The sequence below is a fragment of the Grampus griseus genome, assembly GCF_964374135.1.
Source record: "Grampus griseus genome assembly, chromosome: 2".
Taxonomy (NCBI): domain Eukaryota; kingdom Metazoa; phylum Chordata; class Mammalia; order Artiodactyla; family Delphinidae; genus Grampus; species Grampus griseus.
In genome coordinates, this window is record NC_139018.1 from 136,622,900 (window position 1) to 136,650,100 (window position 27,201).

The window sequence follows — 27,201 nt, forward strand, 5'->3', positions numbered from 1 at the left end:
GTTTCTGCTTTCACAGACAACCAAAGTAAACCCTACCAAATTAATAAATACTTTTAAAACACTGTGTTTGAGAAAATTGTGGCTGGAAGAATAAAATGTACTCCAGTATTCTGGACAGTTCTTCCCTTGCATACAACTGACCACATTTCCCAAGCTTGTGTTATAATAAACTGGACAAACATAGGGTTTAAGTTAAAATATAAAAGGCATAGAATACATTTGCACTGCAACCTGGGTCATGTTGGTCTTGCCCTATTTTGTAATCCTCCAGGCTGAAAAAGATTTCTTTATTATGGGTGTGAAAATGAACTCAGCTGGCTTTCTCCCGGACTCCTCTCCCCACTTTCCAGTCCCCTCCATCCTATCCTTTTGTCCACTGAGCCCCCTACTCACGTCTTTTGTGACACCAGAGAGGAATTAGAGGGTCTTGCAGTGTTTTAGAAGTTACTTGGCTTAGACAATAACGCGGGTGCTGTGAGTTACCTCAGGGGAGAATGTGGTTGGACATGCGACATTAAATTTACGTGTACGCTTGAATCCATCGTTTGTGCTGTAAGACAGCGGATCTGCTCAGAGAAAGGCATGGCTCAGGAGAAGGCAGAGAGAGCAAGGCACATTCTCGGCCTGGAGGCAAGCTAGCTGATGTCAGAAGCTTCTCGACTGCTACCATAAGCCTGGTAGCAGAGACAGTGAACTCTTCCAGGGGCCAGCTGGGGTGGACCGCCTCCTTCTGTTACTCTCTCTTCTCTAAAATCGCTGTGACCACACCACCCCATCGCGGCAGCACAGTGCTCTCTAACCGGACCACGTTTCTGAGTTGCCAATGCTCCATGGACAGCTCGGCAAAAAGAGAAACATGAAGAAACATGAAGAGCGCCTGTTTGTGTTTAGCCTGGCGTCAGGTCTGACTGAAAATGAAATCTTGTTCCTGTCGTGCTGTGGGATTGCAGAGGAGCCACACGGAGACCAGAAAGCAGAGGAACTTACGGCGATGATTTTATGTGGGTTTTAAAAGGGAGGTATGATGAGAAATGTGACTTGTTAAAAGGCATTTCCGTGTTCCAGATTTATTCCCCCTTGGTGACTCCCGTGTCACATCCACTTAGGTTACAAATATAAACAAGAGAGTCCCAACTGCAGCGATGGGAAGCTCAGAAAGAGACTTGACTAAAGCAGCATCAGGTCCTGTCCTTTTAGACGTTTGAAGAGCCCTGGCCACCGGCTGGTGGAAGGTGATGGGAAGCCTGCTGAGCAGGCGGAAGCGGTGATGGATGGTGATGGATGCGTCTGAATGTCCACCGCTCCGCTGAGCAGGTGCTCCCGCCTCGGGCTCCTGCCACGCTGATTAATCCAGAGCATCTCAGCCACCCTCGCTGTAGCTCCGCTCTGTCAAAAAGTGCTTCTGAAAGGACAACACAGGACTTTCCAAACTGTAAACAGAACAACTTGTTTTAAAAAATGACAAAATAGAAAAAAAGAAGCAGCAAAGTCCTCACTGTGTGCCAAGCCTTGTATTAGGGGGTGGAAATTCTAGACACCTTTATTCTCATGGCAAACTGGCCATTATCTGGTGCATTCTGGCAAGTTCTCTGATCTGAACATCCAAGGAATCCAGACTCAGCATCATACCGAATGCTAGGCTTTGTGCCAGCACTTTCATATAAGTATAGGAGGAGTGTTAGCAGACTATTAACATTTTTCTTTCAACCTGTGAAGTATCGCATGCCATCTACTACCTGTCACACAGCTCCATGGGGGATGGGGGGTCATTCCTTCTACAGCCTGGTCCCTGGACACAAAACCAAAGCATCCAGGGACCTCAAGGACAAATTGCAAGATAGGAGGCTGCAGAGCAAAAAGAGGCAGAGTAGGGTCTGATGAATTAATCAGGAGGTGTGGCCAATTCAGTCCATTGCCCAGGAAGTATTTAGTCTCCCAGCATTCCTTGTTCTGAGAAACTCAACTTTTGGGGGGTGCCAACTAAGGGCAAGTTTATTCAAAGACAATCCCTATAAACCTGATTCCCAATTTCCCAGCATCTATGGGAAGACTTGCAACCCAGATCTGGTCAATAAAATTGAAGTGGAAGCCTGCTGGGAAGGGGGTAGAAAGAGGTGGTCTATAAAATGCTTGCTTTCCTGGGCTTCCGTGGTGGTGCAGTGGTTGAGAGTCCGCCTGCCGATGCAGGGGACGTGGATTCGTGCCCCAGTCTGGGAAGATCCCACATGTCGTGGAGCAGCTGGGCCCATGAGCCATGGCTGCTGGGCCCATGAGCCATGGCTGCTGAGCCTGCGCATCCAGAGCCTGTGCTCTGCAACGGGAGAAGCCACAACAGTGAGAGGCCCGCGTACCGCAAAAAAAAAAAAAAAAAAAAATGCTTGCTTTCCTGATTAACAAAAATGGATGTGGCTGCCAATACCTCTTCCTCCTTCCATAGACTTCCTGTCTTGTACTCAGATATGATGGCTGGAGCTGCAGCAGCCTTCCTGTGATCAGAAGAGGAAGGCTATAAGAACGGCAGAGACACTAGACCTACAATGGCTGAGTCACTGAAATGATTGTAATTACAGCCTACTTCTGCTATTGTTGTGGAAGAACAGTGAAGCCTTGTTTTTGAAAGCCTGTGTAATCAGATTTTATATTACAGACAGCCAAACCTTTCCTAGCTATTAATATGGTGGAAAGGGAAGGGACCGTTCCATATCTCTGGAGGGAGACTCAGCAATTGCAAATACCTAGTCTAAGGTGCATAACAAAATTGAGATTGACCCAAGTGATTATCACCATGTGGGGATTTGGGCAAGGAGATGTGAAGTCTTGAAGCAGCTGCTGGAGTTCTCCGGATGGGTGGAGATCAAAGTTGAAGCACCACAAAGCCTTTTAGGGATACTGTGACTGCTCAGGTCAGGCCATATAAAAGCAGACTCTGTCCCTGGGAGAGATGAACAGACCCAAGGAGGAAGACTGAGCTTCTACACTGATTTGGATTCATTTTTCTAGGGAACTGCACTAAAACAAAACAAAACAAAACAAAACAGAAAATCTGTCTTCCCTCAGGACCTTATGGCATGAGTCATTTTCATGCAAAAGAGGAACTCCAGCATTGTTCTGCTGTAAAGAGCCGGGTTGTAAACCCCACTCCTTGTGCCATCCCTTATACCTCTCTCTTTCCATCTTGCTCTTGCTTCTTGACACTTCTGACACACAGTTCTCCTGTTTGCATTTCTACATAGCCTTTCTATGAACTTATTTCTCCCCTCAAGCCTTATTTAGTGTCTCCCTGCAGATGTGTGGCCTCAGTGCTTTTAGTAAGCACCTATCTCTACCTAAGTGGGGAACAAACCGAAGCCCAGAACAAGGAATAAAGCCAAGCAAATGCACTGGTCATTCAGGCTGAATCCTGATGGCCATGGGGAGAGAGTAGGTGCGGCATTTTAATGGAGGGCTTTGGATTTGGTCTTTCTTGTTCTGAAATGCATTTTTCTTTAGAGAAACTTACTTAACCTTTCAGAGTTTCTTAACTTGCTGATATGTGAAGTGGGGATAATAGTAATGTAGACCTCATAGGGTTGTTGTTTTAGCTGAGATGATTTATCAAAGCATTTAGAATAGTGCCTGATACACAGTAAGTATCCGAGAAACCTAACCTATTTGAGCGAGGAGTAGGTCAGTTTATCAACAGATATTTATTAAGTGTGGTTTCTATGCTGGGCGCCTAGAGTACAATAATGACCAGTAAGCTTTAGTCCCTACCTTCAGGGATTGTACATATAAGAGAAAGTCAGTTGATAATCCCCATTCTTTGGTGTCACAAGTGCCATGATATGGAGTGAAAAACAAGGTGCTAAATAACCTACCTGCAAAGAAGATTGGGAAACATAGGGTTCCATAATATATTTGAGGAGTACAAACTCTTCACCACAGTAAGTCCATCTGGTCACTGAGTAACTGGATGTTCCCTTCTCCCCGGTGTGGAATATATTTACCCCTCCCAAGGGAGACAGCAACCCAGAGTTCAATGCATTGTATTGTCTGGTCCAATCAAGGGAAAGAAACCACATGGTAATCATAACAGGGAAACTTTAATATAAAGAACTATTCACTGTAAGAGGGGATTAGATTAACAAGAAATTCGCTAGTTAGAAGTCAAGAGAACTCTAAAGAATATGGGAACAGAAGATATAAGGAGAAGTCAGGACTTGGGGCTGAGATATCACAGCCAAGGAGGAGCCTTATATGGTGTCCACTCCCCACCCCCAGTGGCCAGGGCTGAGATCCAGCACGGTTGGAGATTCATTGCATTGCTCTCTGATGGCAGAGAAGTCACTGTGGTGCCATGCTGGGAGACCTTACTGGAAATCTGCCCTCTGGAATTTGCTGGAAAACTGTCCTCTAGAAAAGCTATTCTCAAAGAGATGTCTCACGGGAGGCACTCCACTGCAATATGCTCACAGAGGGGATGCCAAGCAACCTGCTGGCCTCGAGGAGCTGCGGGCCACCATGCACTGCAGGAAGCTCACGATGGTGAAGCCTCAGGCACTGTGGGAGCATGCCTCAAGAGCACAGCAGAAGCAGGGAGCAGACCCCTTCTTCTCCTGGAATCTCTCTCCATTGCCCTGTGCTGCATCGGTGCAGGCTGGTGAAGGCAAAATAGTTAAGAGCACAGCTCCATTTTCACAGGACAGTCAAAAAGGGTGAATTGGAGCTGTGAGGCAATAGACTGATAAACAGCACAAATGTCGAACTCAAACTAGGCAATGTAGCATATTCTCTTTATTAAGACAACAGTGTCATCTCTGGGTCCAGAGAATTGGGAAATAAATTCTACATTCCTCCTTAAGCCCCTCCCCACTAAACACACACACACACAGACACACACACACACTCACTCACTAAGAACACAATGGTGTAGCCAGAATAGGATGACTGTAGTGAACACTCCCACTTGGAAAAGGGAAGGTGAGGGTGGCAGCAGATACTGATCATACTGATTCTGCTTGTAAAACTGTGAAACTTTTTAACCCCAGATGGAGTAGAGTTCTAGATCAGACCATGCACATGCTCTCTGGAAGGGCTCATTTGTCCCCTTCCTCTCTATTCCCTGGCTCTGCTCTCTGAGGGTATCATCAGACATCTTAGAATTGATTAAAATTTCAGACAAGGACGTTTTGCAGTCTTGTGACTTCTTAGGTTCATTCCCTTGAAGACTTAGCTGGATTCTGATTCATTGACTTTCACTCAGCTCCACGTGCTAATAATTGTGCCCTGATAGCTTCAGAGATATTATACATTAGAGCCATTATATTACTCCTTGTTTTTGCCCTCACAATTCTCTCTCAGCTTAATTAAAACTACCTTAAAGCTCTCAGACTCAATCTGATCTTTGCCCTGAATCACTTTATCCTTCTGCGAGGTTATTCTGGACATTTGTCTTTCAAAGCCTTGTCCAATTTCTTCTCTTACAGTTTGGGCTTCAGAAACAGTTTTCCAGCCCTGCAAGACCCCAAATTTCCAGACTCTTTTTGTTTCATTACGATTCACTTCTGCTTGTACACAGGCTAATTTATTCAGCTCATCTCTTTCTTGTAAGACCTTCCTAAATCCAGAGTAGTAGCTAATATATCACTAATAATAGTTATTTAAAAATTTTTCCCTAGCATATTACAAGCATACTACATCTGTTCTCACTGTTTTCATTGCTAAACATGGGTCATCTTTTCAGCCTCCAGTACCACGTTCTTCATAGCTTACTGTTCATGCCCTTATCCAATGCCACATACATCGAGCTTTTGTAATATGATACTACATTTTTAGAACTGATATTCATTTTAATCTGGATAATTAAGTCTTGCTGTTGAAGCATACCAACCTTAAAATCTCTGTGACTTAACAGAATAAAGGATTACTTCTCATTTAATCTGATACAGATTAAACAGCCTTCTTCTGTCCCCAAGCTACAATTCTGGAATGCGCAACCTTCAAGATCAGCATGGCAGAGGAGGAGAAAAATTTTGTCAATAGTAGCTTCTTGAAAAAGGCACCATCCTACACTGTTGGTGCGAATGTACATTGGTACAGCCAATGTAGAGAACAGTATGGAGGTTCCTTAAAAACTAAAAATAGTTACCATATGATCCAGCAATCCCACTCCTGGGCATATATCTGGAGAAAACTCGTTCAAAAAGATACATGCACACCGATGTTCATAGCAGCACTACGATAGCCAAGACATGGAAGCCACCTAAATGTCCACTGACAGATGAATGGATAAAGAAGATGTGATATATTTTTATAATAGAATATTACTCAGCCACAAGAAAAATGAAATAATGCCATTTACAGCAACATGGATGGACCTAGAGATTATCATACTAAGTGAAGTAATTCAGAGAGAGAAAGACAAATATCATATAATATCACTTATGTGTGGAATCTAAAGAATGATACAGATGAACTTACTTACAAAACAGAAGCAGACTCACAGTCATAGGAAACAAACTTATGGCTACCAAAGGGGAAGGGGGGGGGATAAACTAGGATTTGGGGATTAACAGATACAAACTACTATATATAAAATAGGTAAACAACCAGATCCTACTATATAGCACAGGGAACTATATTCAATATCTTGTAGTAAACTATAATGAAAATCTGAAAAAGAATATATATATATATATATATATATGTATTATATAGTGTATGTATAACTGAATTACTTTGCTGTACACCAGAAACTAACACAACATTGTAAATCAACTATACTTCAATAAAAAAAACAAACAAAAACCCCACAAAAAATGGCTTCTCAAAATAGAGTGAGGGCAAGTATGTTTCAGATTGAAGGATCAGCATGTGCAGAGAAAACATGGTGCCACATTGGAAATATACTAGGCTAGGACTCAAGGGACTAACTCAAAATCTTTCTTGATGATGGAGAGATACATCCCAAGATGTCATTAGACTGGACTTCTTTCTGCTGAGGCTTTTAGCGATGTTGAGAACATGGAATTCATGGTAGGAATAGAATAGGGAGGGACAGAAATGCAGTATTTGAAATCTTCCAAAAATATGCAGTACCTACATATAGAGCCAGAATATTTTTAATGCCTTCACTTTCAGAGATGAATATATGTTTCACATTACTTAGAAAACAAGTTTAATTAATCATTATCTTTCGCATAGCAATTCTTCCTTCAGGAGTTGTTCTAAGGGCAATCATTATGGATCACCAAGATAGAGTGACAGTATAATTTATTGACCAAACTTGGATACTTTTGTGAGTGAAAGGATAAACTATAAGTACAGTAGGACAAGTGTTAACTGATCCTATCCTGGGCAAACAGGATATTTATATTCATATTTCATATGATGTCATGAAATTTCTATATGTTTCATGAAATGTGTCACATCACTATTTATAATGTAAAAGTAAAAAAAATGATATTAATAAACACATAGAAAGGTATTATAGTTCTCATAAAATGATCTAATAAGCAGTTGATAAAATGATGTTATAAATAAAACACTGGGTACTATGGAAAGAGTTCACAATATGTCAAGATGTGAGAAAAACAGGTTAAAATTTTGTTTCTATTCGTAGTGTAGGGGAAAACATAGTGAAAACTTCTATAGCTTATTAAAATTGTTTAACTTGAATGGCTGAATGGGAGAACAATGTGTGTGTGTGTGTGTCTGTGTATCTTTACTTAATTGTATTTTCTAGCTTGATTTACTCTTCCTATTTGGTAGTCTAGGGAGTCTATAAAAAGTCTTTAACAAGTTACTTTTGGACTTAACCAAGGTTTTTAACTAGTGAATTCAGCTGAAGGGCAGCTCGGAGACAAAGAATAATAATTCTTCCCCAACATATAGCACGTTCACATTAAAGTGCTTTCATGTGCATTATCGGATTTGATCTACTCCACAGTAGATAGGTATTATAACTCTCATTTTACAGCGTCAGAATTAGAATTTCTGAAAGATTAACTTAATTGCCCAGAGTCAAACAGATATTTGGAGGTAAAGTGGGAATATACCTCACGTCTCCCAACTCTGAGTTCAAATTTCTTTCAACGGTAGCTTCTTGGGGTCCTCCTGGGTCACTAGTTGTGACCCAAATTTTTATTATTAACATTGCTAAGGGGCCGCTATTTGGTTAGAAGGGGGTCTCTGGAAAATCTGTCTTGAAACTTCAGATGCACAAGTGATGTACTTAGCACTGGGTCTTGCCTGATCACCAGAAAATTAAAATACTGAATTTAATAAAAATTCAAACTCTAGTCACATGATCTGAAGACTTGACTGTGTTTTAAGGATGTAACATTTAAGATTTTATTTTTCTTCATGGTAGAATTTATTCCAGTTCTATTTTATATAGTTTAAAGTATTTACTTAGTTTTTTTCCCCATAAACAAAGGCACAAGACCATAAGCCTTATATACATTTATTAATAAATTTGCTATCATTATTAATGTATCTTAGGAGATGTTAATAAAGATTATGGGGGTGGTTGAAGGAAGTTAAGCATTAATTCAGTCTTTGCATGCCCTCTGCTTATGACTCAGAAATGTGCATCTTCTCATTTGGGCTTTAAATTCTTTCAAGGACTTCTTGAAAAGGTGAGCAATACTTCTTGTCAGGGCTCAAATCTAGCCAGGGAATACTAAATTAATCAGCTGGAAACACAAAGATCTGCCATTGTTGTTTCTTTGGAAATTAAATGCTAAATTTGGGAAGGGTGATGGGAAAGAGTTACGAGGTAAGTCCCTAACACATGTTTCCCGTTGCTTATTCTGATGAATAGAAGGTTGCCTGGCTCCTGTTGACTATGTGTATTCTTGGGTTAGAGCAGCCACTTAATTTCATATTTAAATAATTGCTTTGAATGATCACAGAATTGAAGGACAGTCACTCTGCATAATTTCTAGTCCTGAAATCTAACAACCTTGCCTTGCAGACCTGGCCTCAATTTATATTGTTGATATTTAATATTTAGTATAGCTTTAAAAGTTACATAAGTTATTTCATAAATTATGTTCAGTAGATTTTATGTCAGATACTTCAGAGTTTATGTTGTTCTGAGACCCAATAATTTGCAGATAATTTGCAGACATTTAAAATGGTTGTCTGACCATGTGTTCAGGTGGGAAGGGAGAGGACTTGGTGAGCTAATTCCACGGAAGTTTTTCTATTAATTTATTTAATTATTTTTAATATTTTTTTGTATTTTTATTTGCCAATAGTAAACAAATAAAATTAGATTTCGTTTTACAACATGAAGCAAGGAAATGCGGATGCAGTGGTCAAAAGCGTATAAATCTTGAGTGAGCTCCATAGTTCAAATCCTAGCTTCACCAATTAGCAGCTGAATGAGTTAGGGCAAGTTAGTCTTACATTTCTCATTTAATTTCCTGATTTTAAAATTACCTAATTTGTGACGTTGTGAGGATTATATGAAATACTTATACAGAATGTCTGTTAAAGAAGAGGTGTGTGTTTTCTTTCTTTGGGTTTTATGTTAAAAATATAGTATTGGACCTATTATACCTGATGATTATGGGCTTTAGGGGAAACATAGTTATTTGGTTGAGCTTAAATTTTTTTTCTTTATGAGCTACCTGTATGAGTTTTCTCATTCATATGATGCTAATTTTGGCATTTACCTCAAAAGATGAAATAAGGACTATTAAGTCTGCAACATGGTGGAATATACTAGTGAGGAAATACCCAGAGTGACAGAAACAAGAAGAGCATTAATAGCTGAGGAAGAAACATGTGTGTTGATGCTGTGGTACCTTGAGGTGGGGAAACAGGACATTGATTTAGATCAAATAACACAAAGTAGACACCCAACGATTAAAGAGATTAAACAAATAAATGAAGCTTTAGAAAACACCAAGTAAGGTAGAGAACAACACTTTTAAATGGTGGATTTAAAAAAAGAACCATATAGAACTTTTAGAAATCAAAAGCAGTCATTAAATTAACATTTAAATGGACATTTAAAATTTAAAATGTCAACATATCTGAGTCAAGAACAGGTAAATAAGAAAATAGACCTAAGGAAATTACTATCAGAATGAAAAATAAATGAAAGCTATGAAAGATAGGTTAAAACCCACAAAAGTAGGCATTAATGTCACTGAGCATAGGCACATAATGTCTGTTGTTTGACTGCTATGTTGGTGCACATAGGGTTGCATTTCCTGGCTGCTTTATGCATAGGTTGGATCATAAGTTCTGGCCAGTGAGTAATGAATGGATGTAATGAATAGCTCTTCTAAAGCAAACATTTAATTACCAGAGTATTCTTTTATCTTTAAATGGTAACAGGTTCACTTAGCTTGGGTCCCTTAGTAACTACAATGAGCAGACTCCCTCTGATGAATCTAAAATTAACATGTAACATGAAAAAAAAATGAATGAAATAAATCTTTGATGTTTTGGACCACTGAGATTTTGGGAATGTTTGTTACACTAGTAAACCTAGCCCAGGGATTATTCAACTAAGAACTACAGGCCCTAGACACCTCTTTTTGCAAATAAAATGTTACATATATATACAATAGACTATTGTTCAGCTATCAAAAAGAATGAAATAATGCCCTTTACAGCAACATGGATAGACCTGGATATTATCATATTAAGTGAAGTAAGTCATACAGAGAAAGATAAATGTCATATGATATTGCTTACATATGGAATCTAAAAAAAAAAAGATACAAATGAACTTATTTACAAAACAGAAACAGACTCACAGACTTAGAGAACAAACTTTTGGTTACCAGGGAAGGGTGGGGGGTGGGGCGGAGGGATAGATTGGGAGTTTGAGATAGACATGTATACACTACTATATTTAAAATAGATAACCAACAAGGACCTACTGTATAGCACAAGAAACTCTACTCAGTATTCTGTAATAACTTAAATGGGAAAAGAATTTAAAAAAGAATAGGTGCATGTATTAATATATGTATAATTGAATCACACTGCCGTACATCTGAAACTAACACAACATAGTTAGTTAACTGTGCCCCAATATAAAATAAAAATTAAAAAATAAAATACTTCACACACACACACACACACACACAAAATAAAATGCCATTGGAACACAGCCAAACTCATTCATTTATATAATATCTGTGTCTTCTATTATGCTACAACAGCAGAACTTAATAGCTGTAACAGGTACTATATGGCCCACAAAGCCTAAAATACCTGTTCCTTTATGAAAATATATGTAAATGTCAAATCACTATGTTTCACGCCTGAAACTAATATAACGTTGTATGTCAATTATACTTCAATAGAAAGGAAGAAAGAAAGAAAGAGAGAAAGGAAGGAAGGCTAAACTCTAACAAAGAAATGGAGAGAACAAAAACTATCAAAAATCTTGTAAATGTTTCAATAGGTGATAATTTAGGGAAAAAAAGACATATTATAGAAATAATGGAAGATAATTTTATTAAATTAAAACATAAAAAAGATAATAACTCATCAAGGATTGTGTTTCCTTTTATGATAGAGTACATTGTAGCTGACCAATGTTCCTACTGGAAAAAAATAGAAAATCAGGATGAAATTTTGCTATGTATATATAATTGAAGGCATTAGAGAACTGCCAACAAAAGAATACTCAGAGGGCTAAAATCACAGATGGAAGGGAATTGTAGAGAAGTAAGCCCATATTCTGTAACAGCTCCATTTTTCAAGGAACATGCAAATTTTGGGTGGCAATTTAGGCAGAAGGCCACTGTTAGACAAAGAAGCTAGCAAACGTTTTGGAACTCATGGGAGTAGAGAGGAAAATATAGGTGTTTCAAGCAGTCAAATAACAAAGGACCTGGGGGGCCATAATCCTGTTGAGGAAGTAGGTTCAGTGTAGTAACTCCAACATTTTGCTGGGTTTTCTCTAGAGGCTTTTGCAGTGCAAATGTAGCATGATAAGCAACTAGGTAGAAAACAAAAACAAACATGCAAACAAATAAAAGGTAGAGGGAAAAGATTATAAACACCCTAAGACCTGGAGGGCTAAACACCAGGGGTGGGTGAAACATATAGTAAACAGACTCTTATGATACTTGCAACCCAGAATTAAATAAGCTCTCTCTCTGATTGAAATAATTTTATCTTCTGCTGCTCTGCTTAGTAGGGGAGAAGCCTACACTGGAGAAAGATAGACCAGGCAGAAGCTCTAAAATTTATCATAATGATGTCTAGCATTTAACATAAAATTACAAAACAAGGAGAAGAAAAAGGAATATAAAGCAGGAGAAACAAAACTAAAAATAAATAATATAGTAGCTGTACACCAAATGGTAATGATAATTATAGTGCATTAAACAGTTCAAATACTCCAATTAAAATACAAAAATAATAAAATTGGATTAAAGGAGAAAGAAACACATGCTGCTTGCAAGACATGCTTCTTAATATGAGAGCACAAAAAATTTCAATTTAATGGATGAAAAACAATATGCCAGGAACTAACCAAAAGAAAGTTGGCTTAAATATATTAATAAATTAGACTCTAAGAAAAAAGTATTGCTAGAGAAAAAGAAGAAGCTTACACAATAATAAAAGGGTTAACTTACCAAGATCATATTAAACTTCTCTATTTTTATGTATATAGTAATATTGCTTTGAAATACATAAAACAAATTTGTAAGAACTAAAATGAGAAATAGAAAAATACACAATTGTAGTAGGAGATTATTAATACACTTTATCGAATAACTGATAAAACAAGTAAACGAAAAAACAGCAAGGATATGGCCAACGTTAAGACGTACAAATTTTAGTTAATTGACACATACAGAACACTACACCCAGTGATAACAAAATGCATATTTATCAGAAGTAATCATTTACTGGGCCTTAAAGCAAGCTTAGCAAATTTCAGAGGATTGATTTTATTCAGAGTATGTTCTCTGATAACGGTGGAATCAAGCTGGAAATCAATAACAAAATGCACATTTACAGCTCTTTGGGAAATAAGATACACTTCCAAATAAGCCAGGGGTCAAAGAAATCATCCTAAAAATTAGAGAATATTCTGAACTAAGTAATAATAAAAATATGCCCTATCAAAACATGTGTGATAATGTTAAATCTCTATTTAGAGGAGAAATAATATTAAATGAATACACTTACAAAAGAAATCCTTAAAACCAATAACCTAGTAATGACAACAACAGAAAATTCCTTTCAGTAATCTACGGTTACACAGTAAATTCCATCATCTGATAAATAGTTTCTGAAAAAGAACTGTAGCAAATATACTTAATGGTGAAATCTTAAAGTCTTCTCCTAGAGACTGGAGAGTTAGTAAAGGAGACCTTCTGTCACCATTACTGAAGCTACTTGCCAGTGTAATGAGGCAAGGAAAAGGAATTCAAAGTACAGGGAATGGAGGTAGAAACTCCAATTTTATTTACAGGTGACAATTATTTATGTAATTTTCAAAAATCTACAAAATATTAAAACTAATGAGTAAATGCATCAGAGTTGTTTGATACAAGGCTATTATATAACATTGATTGTATTTCTATGTACCAGTAACAAACAAAAAGGAAATAAATATTTAATAATGATACCTTTCATGCTAGCAGCAAAACATCGAATACTTAGTAATGATTCTAATAAAAGATTTCAAGACTCCGTCTCTGAAATCTACAAAACCACTGAAAAAATTAAAGAATAATTAAATAAATGGAGTCATATATTATGTTTGTAAATTGTAATAATGAATATTGTATAGATAGCAATTCTCCCCAAATTGCTCTGTGTAGATTAAATACATCTCCAATCAGAACGGTTTTGTGTTTTTTGGTGAATTTTGGGGGGGGCTGGGGGAGAGTAAAGAAAGTTTACACACTGATTTTAAAATTTATATGGAAATGAAAAGGGACAAGAACATTCAAAACAATCTTGAGGAAAAACAGAGTTAAAGAAATTGTAAAACCAGAAAGCAAGACATTATAATGTCATAGAAATTAATATAGAGCTTTTAGAAACAGACCACTGAAACAGGTTAGAGAGATCATAGTCATAAGTTCATCTCATATGAGACAAGATGACACTATAGTAGAATAGAGAGAGGATGATAATTTTAATAAATGATGCTGAGTTAACAGATATACATATATAAAAAAATTTAATGTTGACCTTATCTCACAGTAAAGGCTAACATCAGTTCCAAGTAAACTGTAGATCTAAATTTGAAAGCCAAAACAATAAAGCTTTTGAAAGGAAACAGGATGAATTAGTGACCTTGCAGTAGGACAGAAAAGCAATAACCAAGAAGGAAAACATATTAGTAAATTAATCTCAATTAAAATTAAGAAACTATATTTATTAGAAGAAACTATTCAAGAGTAAAAACAAAAGTCAGAGTAAGAGAAGATATTTGCAATAGAAAAACAAAAAACAGAAGATCCAGGCAGAATATATAAAAATAACTTCAAATAATTAATAACAGGAGACATAGCTAATTCAATTAAAATTGGACAAAAGACTTGAACAGACAGTTCATAAAAGAGTACCTCAAAATGGTCTATAAACATATGAAAATGTACTCAACATCATTAATCATCAGGGAAATGTAAATAAAACCACAATGCAATAGCACTACACATCTACTAAACAAATGAAAAAGAATGACTATATCAAGCAGGGTTGAGAGCAGAGTGAGGTAAGTGAGGCATGTAAGGTACAAATTTTAAGTAAGCACTTACTCTTAAATTTGATCAGTGCACAGTTCTGCACAAATCTGGAAGTGAGTGCCTCCTTACATTTTGCACTCTAGACATCTAAATCTTAAGGAGGAAACCCTCTCAGGTTCATGCAATAGACCAGAGTATAGAACTCAATGAGAGTTCCTAAGTTTTCATCCCTAGTTGCCTCCACCCACTTGTGACCCTGATGCTGAGTATTGGTGAGGATAAGAGCTAGTGGCAGTATTAATTTGCACAATGACCTTGATAGACTTTTTGGCATATTTACTAAAGAAGTATATCCACATACCCTATGACACAGCTATTCTACTCTTTGTTATTATACCCAAGACAAATTAATATGTGTGTTTCTCAAACGTCAAGTATGATAATGCTCATGACAGCACAATTCCTAATTACCCCAAAAAGAAAACAATTCTAATGTCCATCAGAAGAAGAATATGTAAATACACAGTCGTGTGACAGTTCAATGGGATAGTATATAGTAATGAAAGTGAACAAAGTGCAACTATACACAACATTGTATGTAGAGTTAATCTCACAAATATAATGTTGAGTGAAAGCAGGCCAACACAGTGCATCATACTTATTGATTTAGAATAATTTTAAAAGAAGGTGAAACGTATCTATGGGATTAGAACTCAGAAAAGTGGTTCCTTTGGGAAAAGAATTACTGAGAAGAGGCACAAAGGGAACTTCTGGGATGCCAGTGATATCATTCTCCTTGACCTGAAGATTCTGAAAATTGTAAACATTTAGCCAGCTGTGCACTTATTATTGGGACAGGTTTTGTTTATTGTTCCTTGAAGGTCTATCGATTCTGGCTTCCTTATACTTGAAACTCTGTTGTTAGGTGCGTAAAAGTTTAGGATTGTTATGTCCTCTTTATGGCCTTGTAATCATTACGAAATGATGCTCTTTATCTATGGTAACATTCTTTACTTTGAAATTTACTTTGATATTAAAAATAGTCTTGATTTCTTTTGGTTGTTATTGGCATGGTCTTTTTCCATCATTTTACATATAACCTATTTGCTTCTTTATATTTAAAGTGTGTTTCTTGCAAGCAGTACATAGTAAGGTCTTGATATGTTGTTATTCAATCTAACAATTTCTGCTTTTTAATTGAATTTTTAGTTGATTTACACTTAATGTGATCATTGATACAGTTGTGTTTACCATCTTGCTATTTTTTCTATTTCTCTCTTTTATTCTTTTTTCTACTTTCCCTGTTTTTCTCACTTTTTTAGATTAATTGAATATTATTTTATGTTTTATTATATCTCTTTTTTTGCTCATTAGTTAACTAATATCCACATATTACTTACTGTTGTTAGCATTTTAGTGGCTTTTTAGGGTTTATACATCTTTATTTATATATCTCTAACTTATCAGAGTCTAAACCCTACTAATATAACTTCTCATATAATTTAAGAATCTTACAAAAATATACTATAAGTTTTCCTCTCCTGGTCTTTATGCTACTGCTGTCATACATTTTACTGCTACATATTTTATAAACCCGACAATCCTGTTACTATTTTTGCCTTAAGACTCGTGCAAATTTTAAAATATATTTATTCCAGTAAAATGTTTACTAAAAATGAGAAAGTTTTAATATTACATATTTCTAAAGTTAAAATCAATTTTATTAAATATTCATTGTGGTTAAAATATTTTAAAATTCTAAGAAAAATTAGCAAATCCGTAAAATTGAATCACAGAATCAAATGAAAACCTTACAGATTAAAACAAATGGGTTGCTAACAAAACAGCATTTAAAGTGAAATCTACAACTCTAACTACACTTCCAGAAAACAAATTACTAGTCAGAAACAAAGGAACCAAGAATTCAACTCAAGGAGTGAGAAATAGAAATGAGTAAACCCAAATAAAGAAGCAGAAATTAGTGCTAAAAATAATGAGAAAAAAATGAAAACATTTTGAAAAAAAGATTTAAACACAAAACTAAAGGCTAGTTTCTAAAAGGACACTATAGACAAAACTCTAAGAAGTATGATTAAGAAAAAGAAAGATGAAAATAAATACTGAATGTAAAATAGATATAATGACAAAATTAGCAGAGGCTTTAGAAGTGTTGAAAGGGTACGATGAAATATACATGATTAAATGCATCAAATTATATCAAATGAATTAATTTCTCAAAATATGTTAACCACTAGATTTTGAAGAGGAAAATTTAAAAATCTTTTAGATTATATTTTTAATATATTGAAATGGAATTCCAAGCCTTCCCCCCATCCCCCTAACAAATAAAGTAAAAAAAATAATTAACTTCAATAATATAGATATTACTGTGGCTGTGGAGAAACAGGTACCTTCATGTTGGAAATGAGACCCAGAAATGAGACCTGGAAACCATGGTTTTAGAAAACAATCTATTATTATGGAATAAAATTAAGTACATGTGTACCTAAATGGCATTATATACATACACATATGGAGGGGAGTGGGATTTTAAGGAATTGGCTAATGGGATTGCACAGGCGGCAAGTCCAAAATCCATACAGCAAGCCAGCAAGCTGGAGATTCAGGTAAGGGTTGATGTTGATGACTTGAGTTTAAAGACTGAGAACCCAGGCAGATTTTCTATGTTGCTATCTGGAGGCAGAATTCTTTCTTCTTCAGGAAACCTCAGTCTTTGCTCTTCAACTGATTGTACGAGACTATCCACACCCACATTTTGGAGCGTAATCTACTTTACTTAGAGCCAACTGATTTTCAATGTTAATCACATCTGATACCTTACAGCAATATCTGGACTGGTGCCTGATCAAACAGGTGATCATCGTTGTTTAGCCAAGTTGACACATAAAATTAACCATTGCATATTCAAAGATGATTTACTATTTAGCAGTCTGAAGTAATGACCTGCATTTTCAAAGAGCAATGTAATGCTATCTCAAAAATATCATTAGTGAAATAAATAAGAAACTGAATGGAATAGCTATTTATGTAAGTTAAGCATATGCAACATATGACAACAAGGACCCATGTATATGTGTACACAAAATGGATTGGAGTGGCATAGGCTGTTCAAAATAAAGCGGGTGTCTAGGAGAGTGGGTGCAAAGGTGATGGAGCATAAAAAGAAAAAACAATGACATGAGATATTAGGGGTGCCTTGCATGGTCAGGTGATAAGGGAACCCGTTAATTAGGAAATGAGGAGTATGATTAGCTCAATTCTGTCCATGTGAGACCTGAAAACAAGTGTAATATCTTAATTCAACACAGTAACAGGTTAAACTAGTTTTAAAGTTCATGTTAAATATTCTATGACACCTTGAAATTAAAGGGCATGTACTGAACCTGGTAAATATATCTACTAAAATCCTACAGAAAATGCCACTCTTTAGGTTTGAGATCAGCCATCACCTCTGACATCATATGGTAGCAAGGGGCATAGCACTACCATAGAACAAGAAAATTAAACACAATATGTAATGATTGAAAGAAAGTTAAAAACTCCTTGTTATTCCCAGATGGTAGATGAATATCTGCAAATAAAACTCTCAGAGAATCTGTAGAAAATTATTTAGAGGTATGAAAGAGTTTAGCAAGGATAATGGGTTAATATATAACATAACAAAATATCAATATTTAAAAATTAATCAGGATTCTATATAGCAGCAACAAACAATGATATAAGCAATTAGAGAGATTACATACGACACAGCGAAAAGAAATCAGGTAATGATCTTGTAATATATCTAACAAAAAAATGATCTTTCATAGTAAAAATATAAAATTCAACTAAACGTCTAAAATAAAAACCTAAATAAGCATAGATCTATACCATAGAAAATTGGAAGACTCAGTATAATAAAACTGTCAATTCTTGCCATATTATTGCCGATGCTAAATGCAAATTTAATTAATGTTAAATGTCAAAAGGGTTTTTCTTAGAATTTAAGAATCTAATCCTAAAATTCATACAAAGGAATAAAAGAGTAAGCACATCCAATATACTTCTGGAGCAACAAAACAGTTAAAAGGCAGTGGAGTGAGGGATACTTAAGATTTCAAATATGTGTGATGCTCAGTCTCTCAACTTATCAGGTAACATCAGGGTTTTTCAGCATTGGTACTTCTGACATTTTTGGACCAGATAATTCTTTGTCGTGGGCAATGTCCTATGCACTATAGGATGTTTATCAGCATCCTTGGCTTCTACTTCTGCAGTTATGACAACCAAAGATGTCTCCAGACATTGCCAAATGTCCCCTGTGGGGAAAATCACCCCTGGTTGAGGACCACTGAGTTAGAATAATTAAAACCATTTTTGATACTAGCATAGGTGTGGACAAGTAGACTAATTACAAAGAGGAAAGAAATAAGAATCAGACCAACATGAATGGGAATTTGGCATATATAAAATTTCTATTACAAGCTAATGGGGAAAATTTAGTAGAGAATCCTGCAACAATTAGCTGTTTATAGAAAATGATAAATCACATAGATTTCTACCTTATATACAAAATAAATCCCCAATTGATTAAAAAACTAAATGCAAAGATCAGAATGCAAAATTAAAGCAGTACACAAATTTAACCAGCATTTTCATTTCTATAAAGCAATCTTAGAAAAACTTCAGACATATATTCAAGAAGATATTTTAAAAGATAGTTATTTTGGCACAGTCTGTAATTGCAAAATTATGCAAACAATTTTACTCTGCATCATTAAGATAAATAAACTTTATGTTTAATTCAATACCATGTATCTGTTAAAATGAGCTAACTGGATCTAAAATTATCACCATGAATAAACCTCAAAAATATATAATACCAGGCTTCCCTGGTGGCGCAGTGGTTGAGGGTCTGCCTGGCGATGCAGGGGACGCAGGTTCGTGCCCCGGTCCGGGACGATCCCACATGCCGCGGAGCGGCTGGGCCCGTGAGCCATGGCTGCTGGGCCTGTGCATCCGGAGCCTGTGCTCTGCAGTGGGAGAGGCCACAACAGTGAGAGGCCCACATACTGCAAAAAAAAAAATATATATATATATATATATATATATATATATATATATATATATATATATATATAAAATACCAAGAACAGAAAGCAAGTTGCAAAGTGATGCTTACAGTAAGACATTATATATTTAAAATGTTAAAACACTCAAAACAATAATATATATTGTTTATCATTGCCAACAAATGTATTAAATATATAGAACCTCTTAAGAGAAATTTCTTACCTTTCTAAAAAGGGAGGGAGGGCAATGAGATGATATGGGATTTTAATTACAGGTTTATGTAAATTTGAAATTTAAAAAAAAGGAATTCTGAGGAAAATGTGGCAACATTTTAATATTTGTTAGTACTTGAGATCAAACAAAAATATATTTATCTATGTGTTTCTATATATGAAAATGTGCTATTAGTAAAAATAAAAGTCATTCTTGGTTATGTCTGTCCCTTTGGTTAAAGATACTTTTAATGTGTAGGGATAAAATTAAACCTACCTATAAATACAAAAATTTCATTAAAATGAGTGGTTCAAAGGCCATTCGTGACCTCCAATGCAGGCTTTCCATCTGCATTCTTCCCCTATAAAAATGTCCTTGCACGGAGGAAGGATGTTCTCTGGTTTTCCCTGTAGACTTTCCACGTTCCTCAGTGTGGACTGACTTGACATATGGATTTTCTCCTTGCTTTTCTCTTGCTTTGAAGAGATTTGCTTATGAGATCATTATTACAACATCTGCACTCGAAGTCTTTTTCTGTTTTGCTTTGTGACTCTTTGGCAGGGATGAATTAAAATTTAAGTTCTACATTACAGAAAAATGATAAGTCAATGCTATTTTTCTTCCCTGTTTATCAATGAGCTTTCCCTCTCTTCTCTTTCTCCTCACTCTTTCCTTCTTTTTCTCACCTCAGTACATTCATCTCTGTTCTCATGTGCTTTAATGTCCTTTCATCAGCCTTATCGTTTTCTTCCAAAGCCAAAATAAGGATGCACATTATTCTTATCTGGGTCTCTCCCCACTTCTCTATTTCCAGAATAGATTTAGCTTAACCAGTGGATCATTGATTAGATGATAACACAGCCACACTGGATCTTTATTTCTCTGTTCATTTGTCTTATTCAGGAGAAATGGGATTAGTTCTACTATAATTGTGTCATCTGTAAAGATACACAAGAACTCTTTTAAAGTTTTGGAGAAATACATAGTAGATAATATTTCAAAATATATTTTTTAAAACATTTCAGCAGGAGACCTCCTATTTCTTTAACTTTTCTATGTTGAACTGAAAACAAAATAAAACAAAATAAGAAAATACAGAGTACTATTTATCTTGCTTTCCACAGAGTCTGAGTTAACACCTCCTTATTCATTAAGTAGATGCAGACACAGGACTCTAGTTGATGTCTCCTGTTTGTGTTGTTGTTGTTTTTTCCTATTCAGGCACCTCTTCTAAATCTCATATCTACTCAAATTGTTGTCACTCTGTTTCTGAGTTTCTCTTTCCTTATATTATTTACCCGCTCAGATCTATAAACAATAGGCAATGCCGTATCACTTACAAGTATGAATGATCTGATTGAAATGAACCAAATTCACCACTCTCTTAGGAAATGAGAGGTGCTTTGTTTCCATACGGTACAGATCAGGTTCTAGTTGGGTTTGACAGTGAGAGAGTCATTGCCATGGCCTCTGTGAGAGTACTTGTAAAACCACCCAGAGTTTGAATTGCCTTTTTCTCTCTCAGAAGCAAAAAGGAGCCAATGAGTGTCCGCACTGCAGCTCTACTGTAGGATTCCTGACAAATAGAGCTCTATCGTTATGGAGACCAAGGTCTCAACTCAGTGTTCCCAAAGACAGCAGCAGAGACAGTCAGAGAGCCATGGCCATTGAGAAGGATCTGATGCCAACCTTACAGTGGAATGTCCAGAAAGCCTAGATGTGAGGATAAACAAATTGTGTGCTTCATTTCTCCCCATAAAACACTGAACAAACTTCTTGTGTTGTGTTGTTGAGTCCTTATTTGCAGTCAGAGGATGTTACCATTTTCTATCACAAATTGCAAATTCAATTTTTAAATTCAATTATCCCAGAGACAGCCAACCACTAAGCTTAGTGGTGTTTGAAAAGAAAGACAAGTAGCACCCAGGTTTATAAACACATATATAGATACAAAACCTTTTAACATAAGCCTTGGCAAAATTGACAGTTTCCAGCTCTGGGCTGGGGTAGGAGTTGGGGGAGAGGATTTTGGGTGATCAGACATATGACAGACTCCTAGATTTGCATGATCTCTGGAACAGTAACCAAAATGATCCTCCATGACAGACACTTTTTAAAAATGGCCAGTTAGGCTTGGGAAACACTGCATAATGCGTCTCATTCCTACAGATTCATCAGGCATATTGACAGATCCAAGATTCCTAAAATAATTAAATCTTTTACTTTGTTTACTTAGCACTCCCCATATTTGACCACAAAACACTTTTCTTGAGAATCCTTATTAGCAGTTCTCAAAACTTTTGTTTCCTGCAGCTCACTTTGGGAAACAAAGATGCAGAATAAACATACTTCAAATTGTGGAGAACATACCATTGAAGATAAGACTCATCTCAAGATAAGCTCTTCCCATGAAAATCCACAGACATTTACAAAACATATTTTGAGGCAGACCTATTTAGGACCTTGCTATTCCAAGTATGCTTCTTAGAACAGTTAACATGGAACCACCATTAAGCTTGTTAGAAATGCAGAGCTCTGGCTGTACCCCAGAGCTATTGAATCAGAATCTCACATCATCTGCAGGAGCCCCAGGAGATTCCTGTTCACAAAACAAGTTTGAGGAAGACTATTTTAGGAGATATTCTTCCTAAAACACATGAATTTTATGCCTTTCTGCATAAAGATTGGAAAACACAAGCTAGAATTTTATAATTAAGGTTCATGACATTTATATTTTAAAAGTTGAGCATTGAACAATTTTAGAGAGAAAAATATGTTAAAATATTATGTCAAATTTAAGTAGGGGACCAGTTCAAATTAACACATACCAGCTTTGGATCTGGATCAAAATAACTGGATCAGTATGTATTACGAAAGCAGGAGGTTGGCAGAAGACATGGCAAAAGCAGAGCAAAGCCTCAACTCTCACCTGTTTAGGACTTAAAACAAGTTACTTGTCAGAAAGGAAAAGTATTTAACAGCATACGTGCAGTATGGTCATATTGACATATTATTTGCAGAATCCACATTTTTAAAAAATTTTTATTGAAATATAGATAATTTAAAATGTATTAGTTTCAGGTATACAGCAAAGTGATTCATATATATATCTTCATATATATCTTCATATATATCTTCATATATATCTTCATACATATTTTCATATATATCTTCATATATATATTCATATATATATTCATATATATATATTCTTTTTTAGATTCTTTTCCATTATAGGTTATTACAAGATATTGAATAGAGTGCCCTGTGCTACACAGTCGGTCTTGGTTATCTATTTTATACATAATAGTGTGTATATTTTAATACCAAACCCCTAATTTATCCTTCCCCCCTTTTTCCTTAGAAATAGAAAACAAAAGTTTGTTTTCTATTTCTGTGAGGATATTTCTGTTTTGTAATGAAGTTCACTTGTATGATTTTTTTAGATTCACATATAAGTGATATCATATGATATTTGTCTTTCTCTATCTGACTTACTTCACTTAGTATGATAATCTCCAGGTTGCAGAATCCTCATTTCATTCACATTTTTGTAAGAGGACAAGAATTCCTGGTTTAGAAATATTTTAATTATTTGAAAATAACTGTCTTAACGTTTATTCAGTTACTCATTCACTGGTTCATTAATTCATTTTACAAGTGCATTCTTTGGATCTATCACTATCCTCAGACCAAGAAGACATTAACTTTCCTTAAAAACAAAAAATAAACAAATGGGACCTAATGAAACTTAAAAGCTTTTGCACAGCAAAGGAAACCATAAACAAGACAAAAAGCCCTCAGAATCGGAGAAAATATTTGCAAATGAAGCAACTGACAAAGGATTAATCTCCAAAATTTACAAGCAGCTCATGCAGCTCAATGTCAAAAAAACAAACAACGCAATCCAAAAATGGGAAGAATACCTAAATAGACATTTCTCCAAAGATGATATACAGATTGCGAACAAACACATGAAAGAATGCTCAACATCATTAATCATTAGAGAAATGCAAATCAAAACTACAATGAGATATCATCTCACACCGGTTAGAATGGCCATCATCAAAAAATCTAGAAACAATAAATGCTGGAGAGGGTGTGGAGAAAAGGGAACCCTCTTGCACTGCTGGTGGGAATGTGAATTGATATAGCCACTATGGAGAACAGTATGGAGGTTCCTTAAAAAACTACAAATAGAACTACCATATGACCCAGCAATCCCACTACTGGGCATATACCCTGAGAAAACCATAATTCAGAAAGAGTCATGTACCAAAATGTTCACTGCAGCTCTATTTACAATAGCCAGGACATGGAAGCAACCTAAGTGTCCATCGACAGATGAATGGATAAAGAAGATGTGGCACATACATACAATGGAATATTACTCAGCCATAAAAAGAAACGAAATTGAGTTCTTTTTAGTGAGGTGGATGGACCTAGAGTCTGTCATACAGAGTGAAGTAAGTCAGAAAGAGAAAAACAAATACCGTATGCTAACACATATATATGGAATCTAAAAAAAAAAAAAGATCATGAAGAACCTAGGGGCAAGACGGGAATAAAGAAGCAGACCTACTAGAGAATGGACTTGAGGACATGGGGAGCGGGAAGGGTAAGCTAGAACGAAGTGAGAGAGTGGCATATATACACTTCCAAATGTAAAATAGATAGCTAGTGGGAAGCATCCGCATAGCACAGGGAGATCAGCTAGGTGCTTTGTGACCGCCTAGAGGGGTAAGATAGGGAGGGTGGGAGGGAGGGAGACACAAGAGGGAAGAGATATGGGGATATATGTTTATGTATAACTGATTCACTTTGTTATAAAGCAGAAACTAACACACAGTTGTAAAGCAATTATACTCCAATAAAGATGTTAAAAAAAAAAAGAAGTCATTAACTTTCCTGTAGCAGGACACAGAATCCAGCATGTTAGATGGATTATAAACAATCTACCATTTTGAAAACACGTATACTGCAAGGTTATAGCAACAAGTTCCATAAATCAGAAATATGCATGATAAATGTTAGGTACCAGAGTAGGATTAAGGATCTGAAAAAATCCCCATGTCGTTTTTTGTCTGTGCATCTTCATATCACTGGGAGTTAGTAGAGAATTAGTGTAGTATGTAGGTTACAGGGCAAGTAAGATTCTCTTTCTCCCAAGTATCTGTTACTGGTCGTTTTTGACTTACTCTTTTCTTCGTTAAACTACTGTTCAATGATTTTCTGAACAATGGTTCTCTGAAGATGGTAGCTTCCCAGTGGAAGCTGGGAAGCACAACCTAGTACAGGGCTGGGCTCAGAGTTCTTACCTGTAAAGTCAGGGATAAGAGATCTTGGAGAAATAGTTATGAGTGATTCAAGGGTAAAGCATTGTCATAATTTAAGAAAAGAAAGTCATCTTTGCAAGCAATCACGTTAATGCAATGTCTGAGCCAGGAAACTTTCTGCCTGTGCACGCATGTGTGTGTATGTATGTTACTTCAAACAATTTAGAAGACTCAATGTTATTATGCTAATTTTACCGTTGAGTGAAGATATACCTAGAGAGGTTAAGTTCAAAGCTAGTCAGCAGCAGAATAAGGAATCAAACATGTAAAACTAGACCCTTAATCTTCATTCTATTCCAAGGTTTCTTAACCTCAGCACTTCCGACATTTGGGGCAGGCTAATTCCTCACTGTGGGAGATTATTCTATGCACTGTAAGATGTTTAGAAACATTTCTGACCTCTACCCACTGAATACCAGTACATATCTGCCCCCTCCCATCTATCTCCAGATAATCAAAAATATCTCCAGACATTGCCAAATACCCTCTAGGGGAAAATCATCCCTGGTTGAAAACTACTGTTCTAGTCATGGTAGGTCCTTAGGATCCTGAATATGAGCATTTTATAGTAAATCATCTGTGGAACATGGACCACTGATACAACTTCATTAATGTAGATGGCTTAGCAGGTTTGCCTATGGCGGCTTCCATTTTTTTTTTTTTTTTTTTTTAATAGGAAACTGGTTTGCCCTCATTTTTAGCCATGTAATTCTGGTGAAGATAAATAAATATTTTTTTTTGTCCCCTGACATCTCCAAGTCTGAGGACAGAAATATGACCAAAGACAGGAGAATCAGGGTCTTTTCTGATTCCTTTCCCTCTCAGGTGAAGACGGTTGGGGTGTGAGCTAAGGATCAATCTGGGAAATAGTTGACTAAAGAATGATGTCAATGGGCAGAAACAAGAGCTTACGGCTTCCATATCTCAGGTCTCCAGAACCATCCCTCTTCCTAACACCCTGAAGCTTTGTGGTTTATCTCCACCTTGACTCTGTAGGTTACTCAGATGTTTTTCCAATAAAACTTAATTTATACTTAAAGTAGTTCCAGTTTGCTTTTGTCACATGTAACCAAAGAATCCTAGCAAACAGAATTTGAGACAAGGAATCTAAAAGCTTAAGGAAGAAATACTTTCCCCTTTTCAAATTCCACCCCAGCCCCTCCCCCACCCAATATAAACACTTAGACCTGAGAATCAACTAAGAGTCAGATGTTTCCTGCTTGAAAAACAAGCCCATGTCACCCAAGGAAGTCTTACAAAAATCCCTCAGTTTTGGTTTAAGAGCTGCTCCCTAGATTGGAGATAAGCCAGATATAAGGAAAGGGTCATTTTAAATAAATTTGACTGACGATATGTGTTAATTAAAGAAAACATCTTTTTATTTTCAAAAAGAAGACTAGTACAATCCTATTTGTTAGGATTTAGGAAAAGATAACAGGTAATTCTATCAAGAATGACCCCAAATATGCAGAATATGGTGTCTTACACGTAGAGAATAGACAGTGTCAGTAACCCAGTGGGAGATGATTAGGATATAAATCAAGGTACTTTGCATGGAGATAAAGTAGCAGGGTGATGGGAAGGACAATATTTAAGAACATGGGGAATAAATGGCATCATGGGATGGAGTGAATAACCCCTGCTGGAGCAGAAGTGCAGGGAAGTGGTTATATATACAAGGTGGCAATAATGGTGCATAGGAGAAGTTTCTTAAGTTTTGGGGGGATAGAAAAACTATTTTGTCACATTCATTTTAAGGGCTTGACATGACTTCTGTGTTGGAAAAACCCTTAATTCTGGAAAATCAAGAGGGTACTCCAACATAATCCCCCAAAAAAGGAGCCAGGAGACCAATTGTTTTGTCTTCTTGAACTAGGCTGGAGTTCATGATACGGAAGTGCAAGGGTTCTCAA